This window comes from Pleuronectes platessa, chromosome 17, assembly GCF_947347685.1.
Source record: "Pleuronectes platessa chromosome 17, fPlePla1.1, whole genome shotgun sequence".
Classification (NCBI taxonomy): Eukaryota; Metazoa; Chordata; class Actinopteri; order Pleuronectiformes; family Pleuronectidae; genus Pleuronectes; species Pleuronectes platessa.
The window spans coordinates 1,654,368-1,660,686 of record NC_070642.1 but is presented as its reverse complement, the minus strand read 5'-3'; the positions used below and the strand labels follow the sequence as shown (position 1 = coordinate 1,660,686).

Here is a 6,319-nt window from a genome sequence, read left to right as displayed (position 1 = left end):
CAAAGGAACTTTAGACAAAGAGATTTCTTATCTCATGGTTCTGGCGCCGAATGGCGTCGAGATGTATTAAGGCTCTTTAAATCTAGAATTTTCTATGTAACATGAAATAGGTAAGTGTAGGTCGGGACGTGTGTAAAAACAGGTTTAGGAGAAAAGAGAGAGAGAGAAAGAGAGAGAGATATCAAAAACATCGTCTGAGAGATAGAGAGAGATCAGGAAACCTCTCAAAACATCGTCACAGACAAACTTCCGGCGAAGCGGGCAGTCCAGTTACATGAGATGTATCTTTTAACAGATGTAACTCTCCGCACAATATCTCTGATGGTAACACTTAAAAAAAAAGAAGTGCCGGCTTATTACGCGCGCTTCTCAGAACATAGTAGACAAAGGAACCGGATGTGACGTCTCCAGTTCGCCACGCGTTACACGGCTAAAAACAGATCAACGATCTACAAACAAACACACTCAAATAAACATGACACGCTAAGTATTTAAACTAGTCTCTGCCCAGACAATAAAGCCTCTTACTGTGACCTTCGCGGTGTTGCTTGCGCGTGGCGCGGATTTTCCAGAAGTCCAGTGAATCTCGTTGTTAACCTCAGGATGCCTGCACGAACGGCGAATTTTCCTGGAAACAGATGAGTGAAGTCCTGGCCTCTTAAGCGTGGTAGCGCTGGTTCATCTGTTGCAGCGGCTTCGTGCTGGGACCGGAAATGGAGCGAATTCGTCTCTTGCTCTTAGAACGGAATTCGGCCTCGTCTCTTCTGCGACAGAATGATGCTTTGTCCTGCAGGGATTAACAGCTGTATCGCTGTTGTGGGGATCGTGAAAAAGAAAGTCTGTGATCTCGGCCGGCGAGTGGACTTCCTTTGGCGATCTCTTTCAAGTTAAAATAACAAAAAGTCCTATAAAAATAAAACGTCGACTGAATAAAGAAATAAAAGAAAATGGAAATAAAACAAACGTCTGTAATTGCTCCCTAAAATTACCTCCGGATCAACTAACTGGAAAGGTCAGCTCTATCTTCAGGGAATCGGGAATGGGCTGCGATTATTGATGAGCAGCCCCTCTTATTAACCTGTGGAGGCCCAGCCTCCTTGAGGTGTGGTCATGGGATGATGCTGGCTTTAAGCCAATTGAGTGTCAGAGGTCAGATCAGAGTGGGAACGGCCAGGAGCAGAGCAGGGGTTTCTGGGAAAACCCCAGGGATGAAGTTACTACCAGAGGAGATGCTATCTCCATGCTTGATCTTAGCTGGAAACTTTAGAGCTGGTTTCATCTTGGCTCACAGGCCTTACTTTTACGACTCATTGTGTGGATCCCACCACATGGCCAGTTCAGCAGGGACTCTTGCCCAACACTACACTGCCTTGGACCGGTCCTCTTGCTGCATTTAATATCTTTTTGCCCACAATCACAGTATATTTTTTAGGAGCAGGCACTTCACATCCCCCGCAGCTGGCGTTTCTGTTTCTTGTCACCTCAGATCTATTGTATCTGTCAGGACACTTTCTTCATTGCCTCAGCATATGAGATCAACCGCGACATTTGAGCTCTTTGTACCTCTCCTGCTTTCTTGCTGACTTTGCACCTTTGATAGGCTGAGCTATAACAACATTTTATCTTTGCTACTCTCTCACAATTCCCGTAGTCCGAGATCAATTAAGACCTATGTACATGGGATTTTCTCGCCGAAATGGGATTATTGCCTGGGAGTCGTTTAATGGATTAACGCAAGTACTGAACATTCTCTAGGCACTTGGAAGGCGGTGAGGGCAGCGTGGACTTTGTTTGGATTGTTTGCGACAACTCACCAAGCCACACCTGCAGTCTTTTTGTTTGGGACATTGCTTGGGGATTATGTTATGAACCTGGGGTGGAGAAATATTGATGTTTGTGATTTATGTAAATAGCCTGTTTATGTTCACGTGTCTGCCTTTGTTTGTGAGCCGAGGTGATATATGGGGTTGACGGTGTTTTGTGTAATACAGATTATTGTACGCAACCTGTTTGAGTGTATTTCGTTTATATATATATATTTATCTCATTTGTGGTGAGACCGATGACAGGGTTATCGGTCCAACCAGTGATCATTCGTTTATTATAATCCAGGTCAGGCGGCGTGCGGCCGTACACAGCGGGTCGGGTCCACCCCTGGTCCTTAAAAATAATGGGTAGTAATTTTCCCCTGGGGTCTGTCGTGGCAATTTCTACAATCCCACCTTTAGCAAGGAGGAAACGAGACACAATTCTCTTACAGTATTGTCACACATTTAATGCTCGAGCATGGTACATACAACAGAGTTGAGTTTGTCATATGCACCCAGACAGAAGACAGTGGTTGGTATTTATACATTTGGCTAACCCCACCCATTCGGGAGGGGGTTGTTAAACAGTTAATGACACAGGAGAAGCAGCACTTCAAACATCTTCAAGCTCCTCCTAGAGAGGAACAAACTTATTGATCAGCCTCTTTGATATAAAGGAAATAGGTGACGGGTATCCTGTCCCCTGCTCTCAGACCCCTGGAGTGTAACATCTGTCTCCAAGATCCCTTCTTAGTGTCTACAACCACCACAAATCCCCCGTGCTGTAAGGTCTTTGTTAGGTGAGTTTGTGTAAGGAACATCAAAGTAGTTCCTTACATCAATCATAATGCCTGAATAGCTAATTACTATCACACTGTGTCCGGACTAATTAGATTACTGTGACTGGAGTAATCAGGCCAACACTCACTCAGTTCTACAGGAAACAGCAACATCAAAGTTACATTTGTTAGAGATTCAATGATGATCAATCCAAGTATACATAAACATGATTATATTATGGTCACATGTTACATTTCCCTTACAATCCGTCATTTTGATCATTATGGATCAATAACACTTTATAAGGTGGGGGAAATCCTCATCATCATATGGTGGAATCCAGTGGAATCCAGTCTGAGATAGGGTAGAGGTCAATTTGCATAGCGGTAACAATGGCCTAAGTGCATTGTTTGCGAATCAGACCAATCTTACAAGTGATAACAGAAATGGCAATCAAAAACATGAACAAACGACTGTGGGATTCTCTTGGTAAGCAGCTGTAACACTGGTCCCCACAGACTAAATACACCTTCTCTGGCAGTGCAGACTGTCTGTTAAAAGAAACAGTTTTTGTTTGATTTAAATAAGCATTTGCTGTAATTATTTGGCTAGGATCCTGTACACAGAAGAAACATTTGACATAGGATGCACTGGCAGAGGATGCCAAGCGACTGAGCAGTTGCGGGCTGAGGATTTAGATGAAAATATAGGCTTTGAACAATAATTCAGATTTAAATTCTAAGAACATTATTTGGGTTTGAGTTTTCCACGGTGCTATCCACATTCCTGCCATGACGCAAAAAGTATATTCTGGATTACTTACTGGCCAGCATTCTGTGTCATTGAAGCGAGCAGGCAGAGCTAGGAATTCTACATGTGGTTGGAGCATTGCATGCACAATGATCTTGAATTTGGATATTTTCTACAGTCAGTTTTGAACTCACTTGGTCTGTGCGCTCTGTTAAATAATTATAAGATAAAATAAATGATGTCCATTTTACTGTCGGGTTGGTTTATGATGAGTTGGTACTGGTCTTTCTTCTCTTTTTTTTTTTTTTTTTTTTTTTTTTTAGTTCCTTCTGTCTCTTTCTCGCCGTTTCTTCCTTTATCTGCAACAGCTGTTGGTTGTTGGTATGGTTTTACACCTCAGTGAGAGCTGTCGTCTTTCTTCTGCTTTGTTCCTCGTCTGTGAGGGAAGCGACACTTTCTCCCTGGGCCTCCGTCTCAAGTGGCGGACTTATAGCAGCACCCAGTCTCCTGGTTTCCAATTATGCAACTGGCTCTCTGCTGGTTGCGGGATTGCTGCATTTACCTGTGTGTATAAGGCTCAACATTTTGGTTATGTCCACACAGTACATACCTGTTCGGGCCCTTCCCCTCCCTCTCATGGTCAGTAAACACTACCGGTAGTGCTTTGATCCATGAGAGTTCTGTGTCATCACAGCACTTGACCATTTGTTTTTAATTGTTCCAATGTTCTCTTTCAACTGCTCCACCCCTTGTTTCTAGGGTAAATGTTTTCTCGCACTAACACCGTTGCGACTGCAGAGGCATCTGCTTTACCTGTAGGGAAAATATGTCAACAGCCACATGACAATGCTCCTTTCCTTCACATGGTGTTAGTTCAATGAAATCCATTTACAAGTGATCAAACGGCTGGCCAGGGGGTTGTACGTCCTGGCCTCCTGTAGTGTTGCCTGTCAGAAAATGTAAACATTTTGAAATAAAACGTAAAGGAGTAGTTTGGGAAACCAGACAATTTTCAATAAAACAGAAACAAACAAAACAACAAATAAACATTTAAACACACATGGACGGCCGTCCTTAGATTGACATACATTGTTAAAACATTTACATTCCGCTTTCTCTATGTTGTTAGCATGGCTCTGTGCTTCTGCTAAATCTGTGAGAGAAAGGAAAAAGGAATATCAATGACAGTATGTTGGTTAGTTGCCGCTTCCTCTGCTGCTGTATCTGCTTGAGCATTACCTGTTGAAAAACAGAATCACCTTTAGTGTGAGCTTCACACTTTACAGAGTAAAATGGCTGTTAATAGAATTAGGTTGCTGCTCTAGCAGAATGGACGATCCAGAATATGGCATTAACAATGTGACCTCTTGATATCATTCTGCTCTTAGACAGAGAGGCTGACCCAATGCCAAGCTATCTAATGTCTTGGAGGATAAATACGCCACTGGTCGTTTGCACTAAACTGTTGTCATGAAACCCCGTTCCTCATTTACAGTCTGTGTAAATGATCTGTTTTGATCTGGTGGTCCCAGTGTAGGTGTCGAAGTCAGTCTGTTGTAGTTAGGTAAATGCTGTGTCAGCGTCTGTCATCCACGTCAGGTTGTCGGTTGGTGTCAGTCCTTGGCCATGCATAACATACAGGAGTGGAGCCTCCAGGGATGCATAATCACAGATCCACTGTTTACAGTAGTCCGTCATCCCTAAAAAAAATTACATTAATTGTTTTTTAGAACGCGGTGTTAGAATCTTTAGGATGGCTTCCACTCGTTTGAGCTCAATGTTTTTACCGCTACTAGAAATTTTGTGTCCTAGGAAAGTTACACTTTTCTGGACAAATTGCAGCTTAGCCAGGCTGGCCTCGTGGCCCTGGTCTGCAAGATATTTTAGCATGCTACTGTGTCGACTTTAAAGGCCTGTGTTGTTGGTGAACAAATCATCGAATCATCAACATTTATGTAACTGCCGCACATTGGCAGTTTGTTTAGTTGGTTAACCTCCCGTTTTTGGTTCCTACTGGTTATAATGGCACTGGGGCGGAACTAATTGCCGCCGTCATATGTTTCCTACACCACACCTTTAAGCGACGTACCTAGCCAAACAGCGCGAAAGAAGCAGCACAATCAATAAGCTATAAATTAAACTTAAAAGTAAAAGCACATAAGAAGAAGAAGAAAAAACTATAAAGGACAAGCAATAAGATAAGATTCCCTCAAGTAGTAAGCAGTGGACGAGGTATGTTTATCATTTATTTATATCTAAGAAGAATGTGAACGATTTTATTGTGTTGCTTTCAATTGCATGGTTGTGCGTGATAGTGATTTGCATACTATGTAAAGTTGTGAATATGTTTATGTAAGTTAAGTTTGTAAATGTGCAAGTTAATATTGAGCTGCGGGCTGTATGTGAGGTGTGTGTGAAGTGTTTTTTGGTGTAATGTAACACCTGTTGTGCTGCTGTAAAAACGGACATTTGCATATTGTGAATTTGTATTTATTTTCATTTATTTTTCTCTCTAAACCCAGTTCTCACGGGTTGGTTCGACCTGGAAATAAAACCCCGTTTTCTAACAAAGACCTCTGGCCTCGTGTGAACTACTTGGGAGCTACAGTGAGAACTCGACTGCTCTGCATGAGTAGCCGAGGAAGACGCAACCAGACAGCAGCGGCCATCTCCATGCCGCGTGAGTATCCTTTACCACCAGGACGGCGTGAACATGGCTGCAAATAAAAGACTTAAGTGTTTTGCACTGAGAGACTGAGATCATTTGTGCATTTTTCAGTACAGTTTATTTAAACCATTGACACACAAGAGACTGAAACTTTATTTTCATTTTCATATAACAAGTTGATGTTTACCTACCTTTTATTTGATTATTTGAAGCGCATTGATACTCACATTGTGTTGATATTGAGATTGTGTATATTGGTGGTTACACTGTAAAAATTTCTGTTAAACCAATGACACTAAATTAAGAGACAACT

General features: G+C 42.3%; 1 long non-coding RNA gene across 1 annotated transcript; it reads left to right on the top strand.

Annotated features, from left to right (window-relative positions):
• Window positions 1-5,299: 5,299 nt before the first annotated feature.
• On the top strand, window positions 5,300-5,911 carry LOC128460164 (uncharacterized). The gene is made up of 2 exons (XR_008342183.1): window positions 5,300-5,570; window positions 5,861-5,911. It is a non-coding gene; the product is annotated as an uncharacterized LOC128460164 (long non-coding RNA).
• Window positions 5,912-6,319: the final 408 nt, after the last annotated feature.